This window comes from Terrapene carolina, unplaced genomic scaffold (genome assembly GCF_002925995.2).
Source record: "Terrapene carolina triunguis isolate 2854851 unplaced genomic scaffold, T_m_triunguis-2.0 Scaffold66, whole genome shotgun sequence".
NCBI classification, from domain to species: domain Eukaryota; kingdom Metazoa; phylum Chordata; order Testudines; family Emydidae; genus Terrapene; species Terrapene triunguis.
In genome coordinates, this window is record NW_020664417.1 from 67,516,878 (window position 1) to 67,542,412 (window position 25,535).

Here is a 25,535-nt window from a genome sequence, read left to right on the forward strand (position 1 = left end):
AGAGAAGGTGCTTACTCCATAACTTGAGATCATTTGCTATAAACTTGGGGAAGCTTCCACTGAAGTTTAAGAGATTAAACTTTGGGTAAAGAAAAGGGAAGCCTTACTTTTAATTGCTCAGAGAGACAAGGTGGGTGAGGTAGTATCTTTTATTGGACCAACTTCTGTTACTAAGAGAGTCAAGCTCTCGAGCTTACGCAGATCTCTTTTCAATTGCTTGTAAGTGTCTTTGCTGTCAGTGCAATCATATTTTTAATGTGTTGTATATCACATTTTCCCATCCATATGCCAGTATGAATTAAAATGGTAAAATATTTGGGCATACCTGAAAAAAAGCTAAGTATCTTCACAAGTTGGAGCTCATTCCAGCCCCAGTTCAACATTCCATTCCTAGTCAGCAAAACAGTTAAGTAGATGTTTAAGAGCTTTTCCAAATATCAATGGATTTAAGCATGCCTAAATATGTTGCTGAATTGAGGCCTCGGTTTGACTTTTTGCTTGTATGTTTGAGTTCCTAGTGATAGATGTGTATTTGCTATCTTTCTAAATTCATGTTGCTCACTCTTGCTGGCCCTTACGTATCAACGGAGAGTGGGGAAAAAAGGTCACACAGGTTTGCATTTTGATTCTTGCATTTGTATTGCAGTAGTGAAATCTAAAGATGTGTTCAGCAGAGTACAGAAGATTGAAACAGAAAGAATATGATGTGATGTAGAATGCCATATCATATTTATTTTTCCAAGTGTCAAGCCCTGCTACATAACGTTTAAAGAATTTTTCCCAAAAAACCTTTCAAACAGTTTGAATTGCAAAACGTGTACTTGGATATCTCTTGGCTCCGTCAAAGTGTTACCATGTAAAAGTAATTCTTATTTTCAACAGAAGTCCTGTTTGCTGAAGTTTCAGGAGAAGCAGAATGATGTCTGACATTTTGGGGTAATTGCATGCTGATGGAAAGCATCACTGCTTCTACCTTGTGGTACAACATGCATGTCTCATGTGAGGGCCTGTCAAGTTTCTTTGACAGTGTTACTGGCCTTCTGGATAGGAGGGAAAAAGAAGACATAATATATCTTGATTTTAATAAGGCTTTTGACACAGTCCCACATAGTCTCATAAGCAAACTAGGGAAATATGGCTTAGATGAAATTATTAAAATGTGTGTGTACACATGTTTGCAAGACCATACTCCACCGTAGTTAGCAATGGTTCACTGTCAAACTGGGAGGACATCTCTAGTGGGGCTCTCATTGGGTTTAGTACTGGTCAATATTTTCATTAATGACTTGGATAATTGAATGGCGAGTACACATAAAGCATTTGCAGATGGCACCATGCTGGGAAGGGTTGCAAGCACTTTAGAGAACAGGATTAGAATTCAAAACGACCTTGACAAAACAACTTTGACAAATTAGAGACTTTGTCTGAAATCAACAAGATGAAATTCAGTAATAATAATATTACACTTGATAAAGAAAAATCAGTTGTACAACTACACAATGGGGAATAACTGGTTATGCAGCAGTACTGGGAATTATAGTTGATCACAAATTGAATATGAGTCAAGAATGTGATGCAGTTGTGAAAAAGGCTAATATTCTGAGGTGCATTTAGAGAATCTGACTGTGGTGGGGCATCTGCCTCACACTGGCAGAAGAAGGGTTAAAGCACCCCAGGGAGGCTGCGCAGCAGATAGCCAATCAGAGAAGGGTTGCAATGAGCAGCCAATCAGGGAAGAGCAGGCCCATATATAAAGAGAGCTGCAGGGAGAGGGGAAAGTTCCCTCTTGGGAGCCCACGGAGAAAGGACTGGGTTCTTGAAAGGCTGAGAGAACTGCCAGCATCCTGGACAGAGCAGTGCTTGGCTGGGTCAGGGGAGCAAGAGGGAGCTCCAGCCTGACTGGCTGAAATACTGAAGCCCTGATACAGGGGCAGAGAAGGTTCTAGTGCTACAGGGAAGAGACCCAGGGAAATGGATGGCTGGAGTTGAAGGAGACGCAGCATGTGGCTGCCGCCTAGAGGGTCCCTGGATCGGGACCCGGAGTAGTGGGCAGGCCAGCCCACCACTTGCCTCTGAGGGGAGTGGCCAGTGAAGGGCTGCAGTCTGCCACTGAGGCAAGTGGCTAGAACCCTGGGCTGCAGTCGGCCATGGAGGTGAGTGGCTGGACAGAGGACTGCTATTCCCCCAGAAGTGGGGAGAATGGAATGGGGCATGGCTGGAGGGCAGTGAACATGGATCCGGAGCAGAAGCAATGGTGGCGAAACACCACTAGATGAGGGCACACTAGTGAACCAGAGCTAATTCCCAGGACGGCCAGCAGGAGGCGCTGAAGTGGTGAGTCATGACCAGTCACTATGAGGAAATTTTCAGAAAAAAGACTGAGGGGGAACCTGATAATCTTCAAATATATAAAGGGCTATTTTAAGGAGGATGGTGATCAATTGTTCTCCATATCCACTGAAGGTAGGACAAGAAAAATTTGTCTTAATCTATAGCAAGGGAGATTTAGATTAGATATTAGGAAAACACTTTAAATATAAGTGTAGTTAAGCTCTGGAACAGGCTTCCAAGGGCTGGTCTACACTGCCGCGCTAGTTCGGCGGCTGGGGATCGAAGTTCCGAGTTCAATTTATCGTGTCTGGTCTGGACGCGATAAATCGAACCAGGAAGTGATCCCCGTCAACTGCGGTACTCCAGCTCAACGAGAGGAGTACCGCGGAGTCGACGGGGAGCCTGCCTGCCGCGTGTGGACCGTGTCTGAACCACGGTAAGTTCGAAGTAAGGTATGTCGAATTCAGCTACGTTATTCACGTAGCTGAATTTGCGTACCTTACTTCGACTTGGGGGGTAAGTGTAGACCAAGCCTAAGGGAGGTTGTGGAATCCTCCCCATTGGAGGTTTAAGAAAAAGTTGGCCAATACCTTTCAGGATTGGTCTAGGTTTACTTGGTCCTGTCTCAGCACAGGGGGCAGGTCTTGACCTCTTGAAATGCAGGTCCAGCCCTGCATTTCTAAGATTTTGTGATTAGATAGGAATTTCATATGGCACCAATTTAAAAAAGACACATCTTGAAAGTGGATTTATTTAGCAGTAGGAGGTAGATAAAATCATTCATAGGTCAGCGAGTAAAGTACAGTCCATTAAAAAGCATATGATTTTTTGTTGTTGAAAATGTTGACAAATGTGTTTTCCAGAGTATTTATGCATTGCTATTTATTTCTACCAATTTTAAAGCAGAAGTTGCATTTGTTCAGGCAGCTTTCTATAATAAACACTCTGGAACAAAATTACTTAAATAGAGGTAAGGCAATTTCCACCAATAAGGATTTGTCCCTTCATAGTCAGATTCCAGAGCACAGAGTTAATAAGCCACATTTTCCTACAGCAAGGGATAAATTTTGTCAGTGGTTCAGAATTCTGTCCTGCAGTCCTATCTAAGCAAAATAAATTCTGAAAACTGGGATGTTCAAAGGACTTTAGTGTGCCCAAATCCCAGTGATCTTCAATAGGAGTTGGGCACCTACTACCCTTAGGCATCTTTGAAAATAGCAGCCTTATAGAATCAGGAACAAATTTTGCTTCTTTAAAGAGTACAATTTCTTTCCTGATTTACTGTTCCTCACGTTAAATAAGAGACTAAGACCCAGATCCTCAAAGGCTAATTTGAGGACCCAAGCCTTGCAGATTTCTAATTTTCTTTTCTGTAAATAACTTCCATAATTTTGTATGCATACTTATTATGCTCACTGTTGCTATGCATTCTTGCATGATGGCAACTTATTCCCATACATAAAATACTGTACAGATGAGATAGCCATATGCAACCACATTTTCAGAACAGGCCACTGATTTGCAATGATTTATTTTTTTTCTTATTCTATAGAATTTTTTAATATACTGCACAAAACCACACCCAACTTAATCTATTTTGTATGCACATGCCTAATGTAACAATCTTCATCTTATGATAATTGTTGGAAGATCAGCTATTAAGCATATACGACCCGATGCCCTCATTGAAACCAATGAAACTTTTGCCATTCATTGGAGCTAGACTCTGATCCCTTTACTCATGTTCAGTAGCACCGTACTCCATGATTATTCCCAGAAAGATCATTGAGACTGCTTGAAGAGTAAGGTGCTACTCAGTGTGAGCAAGGGAATCAGAATCTGGCCCATAAAAGGAAACATAGTTGGGCTTTTCATGTTGTTCTTTTCCATGACATGCATTTCTGGGGAAATGCTGCCTCCATTCCAAGGATGCAGAGGGCTTTACCCAGCTGGTGCTCGATCAGTTCAGTGGTATTTGGTATGTGGGGGGAAGGATTCTGAAATGCCATGAAAGAGGTAGACATCCTCTGCACTAGTGTTCCCTGTATGTGGGTGGGCTGGTGGATCCATGCCCTCACCAATCCACCATCTTTCCACCCTGCAAAGAGGGAAATCAGCAGAAGCTACAGGTTTGCCTAGGTTTCCTTCCAAAGCTGGCTGTGACAGGGTTGGGGGAAACCCCATCATGTGTGGGGCAAGTGCGCCCACCTCTCTTAGGGAATAAGGGGGAGGGTGTACATAACTTATGTCTACGTCCTTCCCAGCCTGAGTCCACATGGTCGCTCTTATCAGCAGAGCTGTAAGGCCCAATGATCAAAGTCAGTAATGGTAACAGGGCAGTAAGGCCTAGTGGCCCAAGTCAATAAATTCACCCTTGTCAGCTGGGCAGTATGGTCTAGCAGCCAGTGCCAGACACAGTGGGAGGGGTTGCACCTCCAGAAGGGGGGTCAGGGCCCTCCCTCTCCATCGGACTCCAGCCCAGGGCCTTGTTAGTAGTCATAGCGTGGGTCACTGAGTCAGTGTGGAAGGCTCCAACCAAAACACACTGACTCAAGGCTTCAGCTCACTCACTGGTTTGCTGCCTGATTCCCCATGGCTGCTTCCTGCCGTTATCCCTGCTACTGTGGGCGTCCCTGTTACCTCTAGGTTCTCCAATCTGCCCTTTCTCCAGCACTGCCAAACCGTGTGAGGTCTCCAGGGCTGCCTTGGCATCTGCCTGGGCTGTAGCGTCCCCAGCTCCTATGGTCCCATTCTTCCACTGAGCCTTGGCTGTAACACATCCTTCCCCCATGGCAGTCAGCCCCAGCTGAGCTGAGCTGCTCTCTTTTATATTGGTACACCTGGAGCATGCCCAGTAGGGTAAAGCGGGCTTGGCTTCCTCAGCCCACAATGTAGGGTTAACCCCTTCCCATCCAGTTCGGGGTGAGTGCGCCCCATCATATGGCACAGCAGCACTCCCCAGCACACCGAGCAGTTGTTGGGCTGTATTATAGACATATATAGAATATATTCTTTTTTTCCTTCTCTATGGCTTAGACTTTTTTCTGCAAGTGTTAAGCTACATTCTTGCTTTGATCTCGATTCTGCAAGGTGTGGTCCAGTCTGGCCTTGGTCCGGCAGAGCACTTATGCACATGGTTAACTTTCAGCACATAAATAGTTCTGTCAACTGCAGTTCGACTAATGTTCTTAAAGTTAAGCAATGTAGTTGTAGCCATGTCAGTCCCAGGATATTAGAGAGACAAGATGGGTGAAGTAATATCTTTTTTATTGGACCAACTTCTGTTGGTGAGAGAGACAAGCTTTTTGAGCCACACCGAGAGCTCTTCTTCACCTTTCCCAGACCTGAAGAATAGCGCTGTGTGGTTTGAAAGCTTACATCAAGGAAGGAAGTTTTCGTAGTGCAGACATTATAAAGAAGACCTTGATCAACTACCTGTAATAGAACTGAACAACTCAGGAGGTCATTGAAAATGTTTTTCTTAGTTCTCCCTTCCATTTGCTCCCACCTTAATAGTACATTCTGCAGTATACCTTTGTGACCCTAAGAACCCCACAGTGCCAACTGGCAAAGGGTTCACTTTTCTGTGACAGCTATTACTATCAGGCCTGACAAACTCACTACACCTAACACACTGTTTTCATAGTAAAGGCTAAGATTTAGTCATGGTTATTTTTAGGAAAAGTCATGGGCGGGTCATGGGCAATAAACAAAAATTCATGGCCTGTGACAAGTCCATGACATTTACTATAAATACCCATGACTAAATCTCTGCTCCTGTGCCCCACTGGTCTGGGGGGGCCCTGCTACAGTGGTGGGCTTATTGCCTCCAGTGGCCCGCTGCTCCAAGGCCCCCGAGAACCTCTGTCCCAATGGCCTCCAGGGCCGCCCCTGGGGCCACTACTCTGGAGTCACCGCGGGACTGTTGCTGCTCGGGCAGTCCCTGAGACTGCCCCCGAGACAGGTGCTCGGGCACTCACCAGGGCTGCTGCTCTGCAAGCCCCTGGGATTGCTGCTGCTCGGGTGGTCCCCGGGACTGCTGCTGAGGTGCTCCTCAGGGCCTTTGTTCCAGCCTCCCCCGGGATCACTGCACAGGTGCTCCCCGGGACCAGCCACACCAGCTGCTGCTGGCACAGTTCCCAGGCCTGCTGACCTGGCCGCTGCCCGAGCAGCGGCCAGTGTGGCTGACCCCGAGGCCACTCCAGCAGCCTAGTGTGGCTGGCCCTGGGCTGCTCCAGCAATGGTTGGTGCAGCTGGCCGCTAGGTGCCCGAGCAGCTGGCCCTGGAGTTGTGAAAAGTCATGGAATCCATAACCTCCATGACAGAATCACAGCCTTATTCATAGTATTTCACCAAAGAGGGTCGTGTGAGGTGTCTAATGGATACTTGCAACATATTGATCCTCACAATCATTGTGTGATGTATGTACAGGAGATACTTAAGTTGTATGTATTGAAAACATATTTTAGAATCTGTGTCCCAGGCAGATTTGACACATTTTTCCTAGACAAAGGAATGTTGATTTATCTATTTGCCTATGTTCATGTGTAAATTTAGCATTCTAAGCCAGTATGATGGAAATCCCATTTGGGAGATGGAAACTCAATAAGTGAACACACACTGAAGTCTGGCCTCCCAGGCATCATCCTGTCTCTGGGAATAGAAATAATTAACTTTGGGAAATAAAAGGAGAAGCAAAAAAGGCATTTTGTTATCCATGTCATTGGGGAACCCCCTTGGTGGAGGGGGATGACTGTTGCTTTGGAGACATCTTACCTATTTATGTCTGGGAGTGTCCATTAACATGGGGTGGATAATACAGAGGAAAGGCTCCAAGGACTGCAGGGTTGGTGTGTGCACTAACTAGTCTGAACTGAGAGAGTGAGGTCTGCAGGGACCTGGATGGCAAGGCTTGTGTTGCCAGAGGCTATTAAGTTGAGGGAGCTCAGCTGCAGCGGGCATTTGCAAGACTGCTTCATGCTAAAGGAAAGTAGTGGAGAGATACCTCTTAACCCTGTGCATCCTTGGAGAGTGGCTGAGTGTAAGGTACTTTTCTACTATTTCCCCCAAGATTTTAGCATGTGTAGGAAAGAGACCATAAATAGTTTCAATGTGAGCTCTGCTGTAATGCTCAATGTAGCACTATCTATTGTGACGGGAGTGATTCTCCCATTGGCATAGGTAATCCACCTCCCCGAGAGGCAGTAGCTAGGTTGATGGAAGTATTCTTCTGTCAATCTAGTACTGTCTACACGGGGATTTAGCTCAGCATAACTATGCCACTCAGAGGTGTAGATTTTTCACACCCCAACTCACGTAGTTAAACTGATCTAATTTTCTGCTGTAGATCTGGACTTAGAGTGAGTTAAAGTTGGGGTGAGCTTTCAGGAAAAGGAATACCCAAGACCTGAAAAATGAAAGTTTTGCATGGCTGCTACCATATATGGCATAGGACATGGGAGGGAAACATCCTACTATTATGCAATCTTAATTTGTACTTTATCGTATTTTCCTCTCAATCACAATAACTTCCTTTCTGTCTTACTTCTGCCCTCTGTTTAACTTCTTTGAGTACTCCAAGTTATTACACTACTCGGATATTATGGTGATAGGCCATAGAAGTACCTCAATAGAAGGCAACATTCTACAAAATAGTATTTCCATGGCCCTGACACAGCCTTCATAAAAAGAAAAATATTTGTCTATCTTTAACAGTCAGAGCCCTGGGTTTGGTGGAATCAGGGCTACCGATAGATTTAATATCATATCATTCTATGCTGCATCTGCTGCTGATGTTTCCACATGAGTTCCCATTCCATTGTGTGATTTCAGCTTTCTGTATAACCTTGAATTTTAATATTAAACATTAACCACATTTGCTTGGAAAAGTCTCTCTTCAGATATTTCCACATAATTTGGACCTGATGCTCCGCTTACACATGTTTAGACCACTGATGTTGTGGAGTTACTCATGATTCACACTGGGGTGACATCAGAATCAAGCCCTTTAATAGCACAATATTTAAAAAGTTCACATTTATTGCTAAAAAATTCCTGCCATGTAATTTAAATTATTCTTACTTTAATGCAATATGACAATGCACTATGGTAAACATTCACATTTTGTAAAATACTAGGGAAAAGTCTGGAATAATAATGAAGTTATTTCGCTGTAGGTTGTCACTTTTGTGTATTCCCATTGCTGAAATAATGACCACCAATTTCCTGCTTTCTGTTTTAACATAGAAAATACTTACCTGGAATTCTGACTCAATGGCATTCTTTTTTATACTTTATTTATAGAAATAGCAAAAAGGATTTAGAAGAGTCTATATTTGAGGACTCCATTCACATGAAACTAGTCACAGTGTAAAATTAAACATGGATGTAAGTTTTGTAGGATCAGGGTCCAAGAAGGTATTCAGTTTTCACATTACTCTTTCTCAGAAAGCTGTGTGTGTATCAAAAAGGATTAGTAAATTGTGCTGCATTCTTCTAGTGAATTCTTCATATTCAGTGAGGTTGCACATTTTATGCATGTTTAATCCAATTAGTACAAATGGAAAGTGTCAAGCCATTTCCAGCTAATTGGCATGAACACACTTTTCTGCTGCTGTTGCATTTATGATTAAAAGGAAATTCTTAGCTGAAGAACATATATGTTAGCAATATTTTCTCTTTCTGTGAAAATAAGGTAGCTTTTTAAAACCCATACAGTCACATATCATAAGCTGCTTTCCAAATCACAAACTAATCTCAGAGACATATCATGCTGACCAGGCTAATAGTTGCAAGATGAATATGTAACAAAAATCTAAATCTTTATTTAGATGTCATTCTCCTTAATATTATCTTGACAGTTATGGTATTTTTTTCTTACCAATTTAAACTCCTAACAGGATTAGTGTTCCAGTGTTAAGAGCATCAAACACATCTCCCATTATTAATCTTACAAGTGCCAAATGGACTATCTCAGTGTGACAAGTCATTTTCATTTAATCTGTACATTTTAAACACCGCAGACCTGGGTTGTGAGCTATCAATTCTGTTCTCTGATTAGCCATTTTATGCCGCCCCTCTTTCAAGAGCAGAATCTCTTGGGTAAAATTCTGGCCCCATAAGAAATCAGTAGGAATTTTGCCACTGATTTCAATGGGACCAGGATTTCAACCCCTGTGTCTAATCAGCCCAATTGCTGTACTATATGTGGTGATCTGGAGCTTTTGAGGATGGCATAGAGGATTCCATTAAACATTCTGACAATCATGGAGTATCCAGTAGAAGAGTAGAGATATAGTATAAGTGGTAAATACTATTTTTAGGGCTTTCCATAATGGATGTCAGGATTAGTTCCTCAGTCAAGCAAGAAAGAACACTGGAGTCACTTGCCTTAAGATATTTAAAAAAGAAAACTCCCCTTCAAGAGCATGATAAAGTTTCTATGGGTGTGATTATAAATGTCTAACTTTAGGAAGAGACAAGATGGTGAGTCAATCTCTTTTATTGGACCAACTTCTTTTGGTGGAAGAGACAAGCTTTTGAGCTACACAGAGGTCTTCTTCAGGTCTAAAAGTTATGTCTATACAGTTTGTATAGCACTTAGAAGATGTAGAGCGCTACAACAGACTGATGCAAAAGGGGTGAGGGCATCAGGGCTGGGCATGAGTGTTAGGTCCAACCCTGATGGTGCTCAAAGCTGCTGCTGGGCAGCTATACATTACACTTCTGGTGGATTCCTTAATGTGCTCAATGGCAATGGAGAACAGGAAGACCATTTCAGATCACTGTTGTTCCCCTGTGCTGGGGAAGTAGCAGCAAAGATGTGCCAGCAGGGGTTCCCCTTGGAAAAAGGAATTTTCTGCTGTCAGATTTGTGATCAGAATCTAGCCCCCTTACACCAGCTGAGTGGCAAAAAGGGGTCATATATCAGAAAAAGAATCTGGCTCTCTAGTTTTGGTGGCTAATATCTTATATCTCCTGCAATGTTACTCAGACAATATTCATCTAATTGAGATAGTCAGGAGTCCATAAAATAGTGTGTTTTCCAAAAAAATTCATTAGAATAGGTATTCTGATAGTCATGTTTTATTTGAGAGACAATGTGTTGTATTTAGCCCCAGGAAAATATTTATAGCTCTAGAGTCCTTGGGTAACTATTAGACATGACAATTTTTACTTTATGCATATTGTCAGTAAAATTTTACATTTGTGCAGGTATCCCAAATTCTCATAGAACTGGAGATGGTGACCTCAATCTTTTACATATTCATGCATGGAAATAACTGTATTCATACAATTTTAAATCAACCAAACAACTCCGGCACACACCCGTGTGTGCTGGAATATCCCTGCCTTTTTGGGTAAAACAAGGCCCCTGATTTTATTCACTCAAACCTTTACACAAAGCCATTGATATTTTACAAAGTTTAAATATGTATATAAATATTCAATTGTTGCACATTTTATACTGTGGACAGGACCAAAAAAAAAAAGCAGCCGTTTTACTTATAGGATCTCTCGGTACACCAGAAGTAGAAAGTAATGGAAAAACATGCAAGTTTTCCTGTCCAGTTTGGCAGCTTCTGGTATTTTGATGAACTCTGGGTAAGCATCCAGACTTCTGACATATTAACTAAACTTAATTGAACTTCTCAGGTTTTAGGCATGCCCCTCATGTTTTAAAATTTAAGCATTGGTAGCTGTATGTGAAAATACATGGATGAATGTCTGTGAATCTTACTGTGCTAGTAGAACTCAGAGTACATATATTTTGCTATGTTGGGTAGTAGATAATGAGGTAGCAAAGGAAGAGGAAGGCTATCAGCAGTAGGTGTCCCAAAAGCTAGGGTATCACTGGTATCACTTGGGGTATCACAATAAGGGTTCAGGCTTGCCAGGTCCCATTAGCCTTAATATAACAATTTTAACATGCTCTGCAAGAAGCTAGTCTCCAACTCTCCAAACTGATAGAGAAGCATTATAGACAGCACAGGCAGTGTTCTCTATAGGTATAGTTGCCTGACACTTTCAATTATAAGACTAGTTTCAAGTTCTTATAACTTTATCAAATCTCAACAGTTCATTTAGAAATTTATCTTGCTGGCAGTCTGCCTCAGGCTGATTTTTTTTTAAAGTTTTCATTAAACCTTTTTAGTCATTTTTCAAGAGTGAAGTAACAGATCAATATGTTTAGCCAATTTTAAAAAAAAATTCTAAATCATGTTGTTGAGAAGCTCTAGCTCAGGGGTCGGCAACGTTTGGCACGCGGCTTGCCCGGGTAAGCACCTGGCGGGCCGTGCCAGTTTTATTTACCTGCTGACATGGCAGGTTCGGCCGATCGCGGCCCAGCCCACCAGGGTGCTTACCCTGGCGAGCCGTGTGCCAAATGTTGCCGACCCCTGCTCTAGCTCCTCTATACTTTGTATCCGTGACTTCAAATCTGCCAGGGAGGAGGCCTTTGCTTCCTTCATGGCGATTTGTCCAAATGTAGCCAAGTTATAAGCTTCTGAACCATCTCAGTTTGGTCTTGCTCAGAATTGTTGGCTTGGCAGCTAAATTCTCTGAAGATCTATCTGCATTGGTCATGCTCCAGCCCCTCACTGCTCCTCTGTGTTGACTGGACTGGTTGTCCACAATCTCCACAGAGTGACTGAGCATGCTCCATTAACTGGGGCTGAGGAGGACTGTCCCTGCAAGTGCTGCTCCTAGCTGCCAGGTGCACCAGACACAGAAATAGAGAGCAGGTAGACCCAATGCTCCCCCCGCTGGCACCTGAGAAGCATAGAGGAGATGGAAGAAATAACATTATTAGAACACAGAGGCACAGGCAGAAATTGGCAGGGGGGAATAGGAACAGCAGTGGAATGGAGGCAGGAGGCAGGCAAGGGGAAATCAGGGCAGAAGGATTTGTAATCATTAGAATGCATTCCCTTACAAAACTTGGAATTGTACCCATTATTCCAGAGTCTCAGCCTTCCTTTACTAAACATATTTACTCCATTAGCATAAGTGTTAGAGCACTCTATAGGACTAAAGATCTTAACTCTACTGATGACCTGTGGGGGGGAGGAAATAGTATGGTGATCATATAAAGATATCTGAATGACTATGCCGGGGGGAGAGGATCAATTAAGTTTGCACAGGTAAGTTTAGTTCTCGCACTGCCTAACTTTTGAGTGCTTAACTTTGCAATCTTAATGTTCTTTTAAGGTAGCTTTTTTGCATGTAATTTTGTATATGAGAAGACAATTACTCATGTAATCAATGAATAATGGGGAGTTAAAGTGGCTAGAGAGACTAAAATCCACTCACAACATGGAATAACTAAATATATCTTGCAGGCAAGAAAATACATAGACAAATTACTCATCAACTGCTACATCTTACTCTTAAAAAAACAAAACACTAAGGGCAAGAAAATACTGCACAGCAGCAGTCACCCAAAAGAGCTGTTTAAAAAAACAAAACAAAACACCCTCACCCCAAACAGAAATAACTGAAATGGGGAAAAAATTTACATTTCACCTCTGCTATAGAGATAATTGGAGGAGGCATTATTACCTCCCTGAAGGCTCAAGGAGTTATGTTTACTTCTAGTGAGCAGTTCAGGAAGAAATCTAAACCTTCCTGTACCATGTAGAATGGAGACTGAAGCCTCATTTCTCAGACAGGGTTATCACCTTTTATGCTGTCATCATGACAAAAGTGGTGTGGTGTCATGTCATATCATATCACAATGTGAAATGGATGGCCTAAAACTGCCATGCACTAGAGAGCCCTGCAGCGGGCCTGGGATCTGCTGATCCTGCAGGACCTGCTGCCATAATAGGGGGAGTGGGTTAAATGTACCTTGTTGTGGTCAGGATTGGGTGGGCCAAAACAAATAAAAAACCCCAAAACACAGATTACAGTAATTTGTGGGAAAATACTTTTTAATAAAAGTTTTAATACTTACATTTAAGCAAAGGATAGAAAGATTTGATGTTTATTAAAACAAAAATTCAAGGTTTTTTTTGTATGGTTTAAGCAATATACCTTTTTTGGGGAGCGGGTTAGTAGTGTGGAGGAATCTGTCTCTTGCAGGGTAAGGTTTTTGCTGGTGGGAGTGGGATAAAAATGCAAGAAACAATGTAGGAGTGGGTGGGAGTGGGTATTGAGGCAGGACAGCAGCAGGATTAAAAAAAAATAGTCCTACGCAGGGCTCTAGCTTGCACTCCAGGAAACCATCTCACAAATGAGTGACAGGAGAAGGCTGTTCACATAGTGAAGGGATTGGGCTAGCTGAGAATTATATGCCTCTTTTTCAACTTGCCAGTTTGACAACATAACAGACCAACTGAAATGGAAATTCCCACATTTTCCCTTGTTTTGGAAATTCCCAAATTCCTGCTTTAAAGCTGCCTTCTCCTGGACCCAGCTGGGTTGAGTATGAGAATCATATGACTGGTGCCCCGCCACCTCTGTATATACTTATTAAGTACTGCCTCTGGCTATAACACTGAAAAAGCAATCTCCCCCTTTCAATTTCTAACAGAAGAAAATGGACATATTGTACTTCTTCTGAAGGAAGGAGACAGTTTGTGCTCTCTGGCCTTTGCAGACATTTACATCTATGTGGGAACAACACATTCCAACCACCAGATATATTTCAGATTTCTAATAGGGGAACATCATTAAACAACATTAAATATTATCTTTTGGTCCGTGGCAGTGCAATATTATTAAATGCTTAACAAATACATTAAATACAAATTACAAAATGTTTTGTGATCATAGCCATATTTCTGTACATATTTTTCTTATCTAGATGATAGAGTGATCAAGGGAAATACCTTGAAAGGGATCTAAACACCAGGCTGTGCCAGCACTGGCATGCTAGAATCACCAGTGATCATTCAAAACTATAAAGACTCTCAGCTTGCTCCTCAGATACAGTTGGCATATATAGGAATCTTGCTAGACACAGCTTGTTTCAAAGTCAGCTTGCCCCAAGGCAATATTCATAACATTATGAATCTGGTTGCTAGTCCAATTTTTAGCAACGAACGTGTTATGGATGTGTGATATCCACGATACCTCCCATTATGAGGCAAACTCAACATGACCTGGGGTCTCCGTGGTCAGAAGCCACATGGAATTTGTATGGCATCCAGGGAGGGACAACTTGTTAGATGCTGGAACTTGACATCTGTCTAGTATAGTATAGAAGGGCTTACGAATTCAAGAGCTGAACTGTAGCAAACACAGAGGTGTTGTCTAGGTTGAGAAGCCCAAATAGAGGCTACACACCAGATATCTAATCTGTCCTGAGAAAGTCTCTGTGTATGAATGAAGTAGTGCTATATTCATTATGACTTTCAGAGACGTGGCATCCCAAAAGTTAGTTTGATTGAAATGGCCAATCATTTCTAAAATCAACCAAGTTCTACAACAACAGGCAGAGAGAAATAGCATCTCAATTATCTTAATAGTCCCCTACCAGTTTAGGCAAATGTATTTCTCAGCTCTGAGACCAATCATATCATAATGAGATTCTTGCCACACGTAATCAGAGAGAAGCTGGTAACTTTCTGTAACTCAGCCCAGAGCCCCTCTCTGTCAGCATGGTCCCTACAAGGATAGGGTCAGGTGTTTTTTGTCTCTGAACAGGTGTTTGAAATTCACTAAACTTCTCAGAAGGCATCTACCAGCAGCACATATAATTTCAAGTAAGAAAATATTTTGGTCTGAGGTGAAACTCTGTCTCTCTCCCCCACCCACAAGCATCCTTTCATACACAAAAACCTCAGTGATAAATGAAGAGGGACACTCTTTTATGGACACCCAGCCAGCCAGTTAGCTATAAGTCCCTCTTGGTGGCTGTTCTCTGCTTGCTTTACCTGTAAAGGGTTAAAAAAGTCCCCCAGGTAAAGGAAAGGGAGTGGGCACCTGACCAAAAGAGCCAATGGGAAGGCTAGAACTTTTTAAAATGGGGAAAAAACTTCCCCTTTGTGTCTGTGGTTGTTCTCTGGAGAGAGGGAACAGAGCAGGACAGGGCTGGAGCTATGCTGTAAAAAGCATCAAATCATACCTCAAACCTACTTATCTGAAACCCCAAATATGTAAGTAAATCAGTGAATGTCTAGGAAGATGTGATTAGGGATATTACTTGTTGGCTTGTGGACTCCTCTGTGCTAACCCCAAATGCTTTTGTTTTGCTTGTAACCTTTAAGCTGGACCTCAAGAAGGTTATTCTTGATTAATTTTTGTAAGTGGGTTTTTTAAATCTAGCAAAAGCCTAAGTTCCAGATGTATTTTCTTTCTTTTTGTTTTTTAATAAAAATTACCTTTTTTTAAGAACAGGATTGGATTTTTGGTGTACTAAGAGGTTTCTGAATGTTTAATTAGCTGGGGGCAACAGCTAATTTCCTTTGTTTTCTTTCTCATCTCTTTCCCAGATGGGGGGTAAAAGGGCTTGAGGGTACCCCACAGGAAGGAATTCCCAAGTGCGCCTTCCTGGGTTCCAAAAAGGTTTTTTTTGCATTTGGGTGGTGGCAGCTTCTACCCATCCAAGGTCAGAGAGAAGCTGTAACCTTAGGAGTTTAATACAAACCTGGAGTGGCCAGAATTAATTTCTTTAGAGTCCTTGTGGGCTGCCACCTTCTGCACTCGAAGTGCCAGAGAGGGGAATCAGCCTTGAGAACCTCCAACAATCTTCATCTTTTTGTCAGATTTTCACTCACTATCCCTAAGAGTCCCTGTGGCTGCTATTTATGTATCCCATTGCCTTGTTGGAAGTAGTCCAGTTTCTTTTCAGCCCCTCTTCTTCAGGTAAATGTGACATTTACTAAAAGCTCTGATAAAGAACCCCAAGCTTGAAGGAATATTCAATATGACTCATCAAAACTGATGAAACCTCCTTTTGAGCACAGATTTTTAACTGGAAGACAATTTCACTGGCGGCTGTGACACTGCTCACATAGCAACAGAACTGCATGCTCTGACTTCTCCTCTCTACTTTTTCCATAACATGGTGCTATAGAGTCATCCTAAATTCCTTCCAAATGAAGTTTCAAAACGTATCCTGTATCAGTGAATGATTGTGCTGCCAATATTCTACCACATCCATATGCTCACCACACTCTTCTCCAGCAGCTTCATATCAAAAAGTTTCTAGGCTTTTTCTTTAGCAGATTAAAGGCCTTTAAGTCCACCTAAGTTTTATTCTTTCAACAACAGTACAGTAGATTCTGCTGTCTCCAAGAGAACCATGTCTTAATGGCTCTCTGATTGCATCTCTCACTACTATTCCTTTCTAGGCCTGTAAATAATATCAAGGCACATTCAGTCACAGGAATAGTGATTTCTACATCCATGTTCTTATCGATTTATTTCAAGATTTGCAGGGCAGTAACATACAATTCAATTTCAAACACTTTAAAAAGCATTGTTGGACTCAGTATGATGGCAAGAATCTAGTGATGAATTTGTTTCTAGGCTAAAGATGCTGCAGCTTTCTCATCTAGCCATTTCATAAGTATCAGTTTTGCAGATCTATGTCATTTGAGCCCTGCTTTTGTGATGACATTTAAATTTCTCAATAGATTAATCTTTTTTTTTTAAATTGCTACTTGAAAGTTGAGGTGCATACCACCAGGTGCAGTAGGAAGTCTCTCTCTGCATACATGTGCTTACTGCAGATATTTTTGGAGGCCCCCTTTGAGCTTGGGAATCTCCAAAGGATGGGGTCTTTTCTGACTGGGACAGATACACGAGACAGAACTGCCTTTAATTCTAGTTCTCTGAAATTATGGGACAGATCTTCAGCTGATGCAGCTCCACTGAAGTCAGGAGCTACTCCAATGCTCAGATTTGGGATTCTGTAATTCACTTTGCTTTTTCAAAATTCTATCATTGTCTAAAACTTTCTTGTAGAAACAAAGTTACAATATAAGGCACTGGGATCACCATGGTTCCACAGCAGTAACACCACATGCTGGAGTCAGTTAAATCTCTGGCAGGAGCACAGCCCCAGTTTACTTCTACATTAAATTATCATTATTGAGCAGAAATTATAGGCAAGTAATTTCCTTATATTGCTCTACAGTATCCATTAGTTATTGTTATTCAACATCTGTGTTGCCTAGAAGCCAATCAGGTGCAGGCCACATTAGGCTAGATCCTGTACAAATGTATGGAGGAAATCAGTCACTGCCCAAAGACTTCAGCCTAAAAAAGAAGACCTTACTGGTGGATGAGACAAATCAGAGGGTCAGGGTGGGACTGAAGGAAGACAGTGTCCAATAAACAGGATACGTGCATGTGTGTGTGGTAATACATTAATCAAAATTTACTGAAAGGGTTAACATACATATGTTATGCTGTATTTTAGCATTTGTCGTGTGATGTTATGTGTTAGGAGGATTTTGTAATGCTGTGTACGCTTGTGCATGTGTCCTGAACATTCTAGATATCCTGGTTAAGAGAGTGGCAAGCAATTGAGCACCACTGTCATTTACCTTTCAGATATAATGAAGTGGTAATAAACCTTCCTAGCTATGAAAACATTTGAGTTTCTATGTCTAATTACAATTTGTCAAACTGCGGTCATGAAAAACTAATCATTGTGACAATAGTCTTTTGGAAATTATACAGCAGAAGCACAAAATGCAGGCAATTTAATATTTGCCATGGTTCATCAACTCCTGTCTCCCCCATGCATAACTTGGTCACATTTATTTGTGCACTACAGGGGTGCAGAGCTCCGACGGGTAGAGCCAGACCTACAAATGTTTCTCACGAAAATGTAGTTACCTTGGCAACTAACACATTGCACAGTACTAAATGTTCCTACTGGTAGAATATCACACAACAAAAAGACACATCAATATCTGCAGAAAATGGACCTGAACCTCTGTCAGCTTATCAGAAGAAATTAATTCATAACACACCCCAAAATATCTGATTCTCACACAAACTTTCTTTCTTCCATTTCACTGGTCCTCTACTATCTTGACAGACTCTTCTTCCCAGTCTGTGTTCTGCTCCCAGTTACCCTCCTTTTCCTCCTGCTCCAGTTTCTCACCCTATATATTCTTCTTCCTTGGCCTCCAAATTTCCTATGCCCTCACTGCCCATTCTATATCTCTGAAGCCTTTCACCTAGCTCTTCACCATTTTCATCCTTCTCATCACCTTTCATCTGAGCTCAAATCATTTCCACTCTTTCTAGAGGTCTCCCCTTTCCAATTTGTATTCCTTTCTTTTTCTCCTTTGCAATTCTTCAGCCTCTCAGACAGAGGGCTCTCCTTTTCAGGTGTCCTGCTGCATCTTTTTGGCTAGAGAGCCCCATAGAATACAACTGTAATATTATATACTGTGATAAAGTTCCTCCTCTATCTTGGTGGGTCCTGCGCTTATTGGCAGATTTTCTTGCCTCAGAGATTCACCATGTGGGTTGGGGAACAGCTCAGAGATCTTCCCCTCTGGAAGAACCCACAGTCCAGGTCAATTGGGAGGCTTGGGGGGAACCCAGGCCCGCCCTCTACTCCGGGTTCCAGCCCAGGGCCCTGTGGACTGCAGCTGTCTATAGTGCCTCCTGTAACAGCTGCAACTCCCTGGGCTACTTCCCCATGGCCTCCTCCAAACACCTTCGTTATTCTCACCACAGGACCTTCCTCCTGGTGTCTGATAACGCTTGTGCTCCTCAGTCCTCCAGCAGCACACTCTCACTCTCACTCTCAGCTACTTGCACCTCTTGCTCCCAGCTCCTCACACTCACACCACAAACTAAAGTGAGCTCCTTTTAAAACCCAGGTGCCCTGATTAGCCTGCCTTAATTGATTCTAACAGCTTCTTCTTAATTGGCTCCAGGTGTCCTAATTAGCCTGCCTGCCTTAACTGGTTCTAGCAGGTTCCTGATTACTCTAGTGCAGCCCCTTCTCTGGTCACTCAGGAAACAGAAAACTACTCATCCAGTGACCAGTATATTTGCCCTCTACCAGACTCCTGTATCCCACTGATCTGGGTCTGTCACAATACTATAACTTGCACCACCCAACATTGCTGAAGCTACAGTAAACTTTAAATACACACCATACTCTGATGTGAATACTATTGATCAAATTTTCTGCTGGTGTAATTCCATTCACTTCATCATATAGTAAGGCCCAAAGACGAGCAGAGAAAGGATCTAAAGGTAACCGATAGAGGAGAAAGGTGAGAAAGGGAGAGCAGAAAGAATTAAAAACAGACATGTAAGCAGGAATGGAGTTGTGCAGAGACTCACAGATTCCACAGGAAGCTTGATGCAGAAGAAGATGGGAAGCCAGTGAAAGGATTTGAATATGGACTGACACATTTAGACTGTGGGGCAAAGGTAAATAATTAAAACTTTTTTTTTTTTTTGAACGGAGTAAAGAAGAATAAAGTGGAAACTTGGAATCCAGAGAGGAACAGGGTATGGTGATGAAGACAAGAGACAACCAGGGCCTGAACATGGGTTTCATCAGTAGGTAAGGAGGCCAGCTGTTCATTCAATTGCTACCAGCTATCAAGCACATATTGCTCAATCCTTCCTTCTTCCCCATACATCTAAGAAGTCTGACATTAAAAAAAAAATTGCTAATTGTTAGTACATCATATTCTTTCCCCACCCCCAATTAAGGTAGAGGAGTTCAAGCCAGTCTATTACACAGTTTCAATTTAATGTGCCTATTTATTTTACTTTGACGGTAGTAAATTATTCACCTTTTTAAATACGAGGGTTTTTTTAATGGAACATGCACTTGTAATATATTTGCTATCAGAAGGCTGCACTTTCAGCTAATTTCATGTTCCTTGTACAGTCGCTATCCCTTTGTGAACTGTACATAGCTGAATAGTGGCCACTTACGTGCAGAGGTAAATATGGCTGTTGAAATGTTAGACTGCTAGCTAAAAGTATTCTTTACACAGGCAAAGTACATTTTAGTTTCTCAATGCAAAGAATGTGGCATTCATGCAGAAATGGGTGTTTATGATATCCTTAGTTTCCACATCTTGACATTTGCTAGGTTGCTTATTAGCTCTGATTGTTTGAGAGAGTCAGGTTGTTATTAATTATTAGCATTGTTAGAGTGCTTGAAGATCCTGATCAGGAATGAAACTGTACAAATAGATAATAGGAGACAGTCCCACCCTGGAGAGTTTTTGTTCCAAGCCCCCAATCTTGCAAAGATTTACATGTCTTTCACTTTAAACAAATAAATTGCCCTACTGACTTTAATAGGATTACTCTCAAGTGTAAATTAAACATATATGTAAATCTTTTCAGGAATGGTAGCAAATTTGAGACATAAACAAAAGAAAGGAGGACTAGGATAATGTTAATAAGTCCATATAGTGAGACACAAAGTTATTGCACCGCTTGAGGATCCCCAAATCATGCCCCCACCTTTTAAAAAAAATGCAGGTTTCTCTTGTCCTAGAATAATTGAGGGGGAAAACCTCCTTTTTACTCCAGACTTTTGTACACCTTTATTTTGTGAAACACTGTGCTTTTTAAAAAACATAGATAATTAAAATATTTCTTTCAATGTATGAAAAGGTTTTTGATGCTAAATACCTGTCTCCTTAATGGTAAAGCAGATTTTGGAGAAGAGGGATTTCAACCAATAACCTATGATTGTGTTGTTGTAGCTGTATTGACCATTATATTATATTGGAGAGGATATTAGAGAAAGACGGTGGGTGAGGTAATCTCTTTTATTATACTAACTTCTGTTGGTGAAAGACCAGATTTCGAGCTTACACAGAGCTGAAGAAGAGGTCTGTGTAAATTCGAAAGCTTATCTTTCTCAAGAACAGAAGTTGGTCCAATAAAAAGAGATTACATCGCCCACATTGTCAATTTGGAGTGTGAGGATACGTTAGCCTGTTGAAGAACATAAACATCTTGAAGGTAAAACTGAAATCTAAATGGTAGATCAATTGAGAACTTGTACTCATTATACATTAATCTGATGATATTTGAAGCCAGATCTTTAGCTGCTGTAGATCCTTTGAAGGTAATGGAGCTGCATTCATTTACACCACATAAGAATCTGGGCCATTATTTTAAAATCTCTCCTGGTAGTGGAGTTTTGAAAAGACATTCATTTATTTGGAAATTTCATTTATTTAAATGAACAAAACTCTGGTTCTCTTGATAGTTTAAATTTTGTTTTGTTCAACACCATAAATTACTAAAACAAAGAAGAAAAAACTATTCTATATTTTTCCAGGCTTGTTTACTTCATGTATTTGATATGGCTTTGGATATAGCAAGTTTGAGATCTCAGATAATTTTAGAAGGAACCTTTACAACTAATTAGAGAATTTTCTCTGTTACTATTGATATCTGAATAAATATTAACTTTTATTGTTTTAATTTATTATTTATCATGTTACTTTGTCTCTCCTTTCTTCCCCACCCCAACATATTTGTAATATATTTTCTTTCTCAAGTTTATCCTTCTGCAAGTTTCCCTCCATCTCTATAGATTTCTTTTGCCTTCCTAACATTTTTCCCCCACTCTGCTGTTTTTTTCTATTCCATGAATAGTTATCATTTTTCAGTTTCTCTTCTCTCTAAAGTATAATGTCCTCATTCAGCAAAGCATTCCTATTAGGAAAGCACTTAAACATGTTTTCCAATTTCACTGGCTGTTGGAGATATTTCCAGACACTCACTACACAAAAACATGGTTGGTGTGCAACCAATGTGTAGCTCTAGCCCCAAAACTTGAACCAAGAACATGCATTCAACTCTAGTCCAAGATGTCTTGTTGCAACCGCTAAACAGAGAAAGGCTTTTCTTAGTTAGAACATGATCCAAAGCCCAATGACAGTCAATGGAAAGACTCCCACTGACTTATGTTCTTTGCATGAGGTTCTTACACTAAATAATGTATTATCTTAACAAAAGCTGTAGTTTGCACAATGATCAATATGAATCAGGCCTGAGGTTTTTTGGAGCTGAAAAAAAAATGGTAAACATGTCCAAACTTGGTGTTTTCAGACAGAAGTGGAAGTACCAAATGCCATGAGAAAGTTAACTGTAGTTTTCCAACTTGATCAGGATCAAAATATATCAGCAATAATCTCTTACTCATTCTTTCCCACACAAAAGCCACCAAAAAACCCAAACACACACAAAAATAAAAAATCCACAACCCTGTTCTTTTGAAATTTCCCACTCAATTAAAAAGACTAGATGCTACTCTAAACTACCTGAGATTACCACCTCACTTATTCTACTCAGAACTAGACAAAGCACGTCTGTGCTGGTGTTGGAAGGCCAACGTCATAATAGAAAATGTGAAATATTGGTCCATGACAGATTAACATGACAATGTTTTCCCAAATGTCATATACACAGAAAGGCCAAAGAACCTGTAATTCCTGCACTGCACATACTGTCATCTTATGTTTACTGTCATCAAACGATTAGACTCCAAAAGAAGAAGGAAGAGCACAGGGAATAGGGTGTTTGGATTTGTGGTGAATGACATGAAGTGAAATCCTTTGACCAATAATCTCTACTTCTGGAAAGCCCATTTTTCTGGGAAATATTAATGCATTAAACAAAATTAGCAAAACTTACCTCTCCCTACCTCCATTGGCAAATGTCCCCAGAAGATGAGGAAATGTTGCTACCTTCACAGATGCACCATGTAGCTGGAGCATGCCATGTAATTTCCCAGGGTGAAAAGACTTTTATGAATGTTTCAGGAAGGACTGGGTCAGCAGTAGGGGCTGTCACCTTTGCAGCCTCAGAGTCTCAGTTGGTTCAGGCTCTACAAGCTGTTTTGTGACATTAGGACACTGACAGCTGGATGGGGGAGATCTAGAAAAGGGGAAGTAATGGGCACACCACAGCAGCACATTTAGAGTCCTGAAGCTCAGTATCTTCAGAGTATAGCCTTGTAATTGGTCAATGTACTTTTTGCCTTTCAGCACCAGATACTTGCAGACACCTACCTTCATCCCTTCCCAGCCTACATACAGCAGATAGATACCTGGTCTTGTGAAAGGGATGACCTTAGAAACCCTGAACTCACACGCTACACACTACTGCAATAAGATTTGTACAAAATATGCCTTTGAGACATCATCTGAAAACACTTGTCAATAATGTCATTATGAAATGTATGTGACAAGGCTGTTTGTGGAATTATGGCTACTCACTGATATTATGATTTGAAGTCTTGACTAAAAGGTGTTTAAACAGGCATGTCAGGGGGAGTGGATAATCAGATTTTCTCCAGACAAATGAGAGACCAACACTTGCTAAATGGCTAAATTCAATAGGATATTCATTTGTCTCAGACTTCAGGAAGAGATCATTTGCATTATAAAAATGACCAGAGGGGGAAAAGACAACATGGAGTCTACACCAGATAGCACGATAGAAGAGAAAATAACTTTTTTCAGGGGATACATTTCAAAAGAATACATTTCAAAGTTTATTGGACTATAAAGAGCAGGGAGTGCATCCCTTTGTTTCCCTTCACCTGAGTAGACAAGGAAAGCCAGCACCTTGGACCCAGTGGAGATTCTAGCTAAGAGTTAGCCAGATATTTCTGGAAAGGGAAGACTGGTGAGGAAACTACTTAGAAGAAAGACTGTAGCTTGTTAAGTTAGGTCTTAGCCATTAGAAAGTGTATTTTTACATTTGTTTGTTTGTAACCATTTCTATCTTAATTCTTTGTATGTAGTATCATTGAACTTGCATCCTTTCATTAATAAACTGGTTTTATATTTACTAGAAGCCAATGCAGTCCCATGCTTGAAAGGAAGTGAGTGTTTCACCCTGTTAAATTAATATGCTGTAATGCACTGACTCTTAAAAAGAGCAGCAAACTTAATATCTCCTATGAATGTAGAGTGATGGGGCTGTGCATTGCAGAGAAACATCTCTGAGAAGCTCAGGGACTGGAGTTCACTGATGGTTACTGTAATGAGGTGCCACTCACCTCTTGGGAGTGCCTCCTTGGGTGAGTGCCTGTGCCTGCACTTTTTCTCTGCTTTGTGGTAAGGCCTTCCTGCCGAGTCACACTCAGACTATATGTGAAATACAAATCAAAACCCTTCTGCGGTAAACAGGCCAACAGGAGCCTATTCCTGTACCCCACAGTTGGCCTTTCTCTTCCTGTAGCCCTCCCTGGGCTCAGGTCCTTACTTAGGCTACGTCTTCACTACAGGGGGGGGTCGATTTAAGATACGCAAATTCAGCTACGTGAATAGCGTAGCTGAATTCGACGTATCGCAGCCGACTTACCCTGCTGTAGGGACGGTGGCAAAATCGACCTCTGCGGCTTCCTGTCGATGGCGCTTACTCCCACCTTCGCTGGTGGAGTAAGAGTGTCGATTCGGGGATCGATTGTCGCGTCCCAACGGGACGCGATAAATCGATCCCCGAGAGATCGATTTCTACCCGCCGATTCAGGTGGGTAGTGTAGACCTAGCCTTAGTCCAGCAGCATTTAAACAGTATCAGCCCTGGTATAGAGCCATACCCCCAGGGCCCCCTCCCTTCATCCGCTTTGGGCCTTTCTGGCCCCAGATCTCCAGCTGGGCCACTAAACAGTTCAGTTTCCCTTCTGGGAAGTTCTCCTTTGGCTAATGGGGTGGAACCAGGCCCGCCTACTAATCCAGGTCCCAGCCCAGGGACCCTATAGATAGCAGCCATCTGCCATGTCCCTTTAACTAAACTGCATCACTGCTACGATTCCCTCAGCCACTTTCCCATGGCCCCAGCTCATTCTTCACCCTTACCTCAGAGCCTTGTCCTGGTTGATTCCATTCAGCCAGCCAGGCACTCCTTCTTGCTCCCCAGATCCCTACTAGCAACTGCTCTGTCCGAGGTCCTGGAGATCCTTCAGCTAGCCAGGAGCACTATTGTCACTCTTCTGGCTCCAGGGAGCACCTGAACTATCTCTTGCCCTGCAGCTTTTTTCATTCTAGCCTGCTGGTCCCTGATTGGCTGTGTCCCACATAGCCACTCTTGGCACCTTAGAGGACACTCTCCACTACTATTTTCTGGGGTGGGGTGTGTCAGGACTGCAATGCCTCCAGCCGGGGGCCTCAGGGACTAATCTACCCCATCACAGTTATTTACTAGGCATAGTTTGGTCTGAAAAAGCCTTGAGGAGTTCGCTGGTGAGGAAAACCAACTGGTGTGGCATGCAGCTGACACACAAACTAA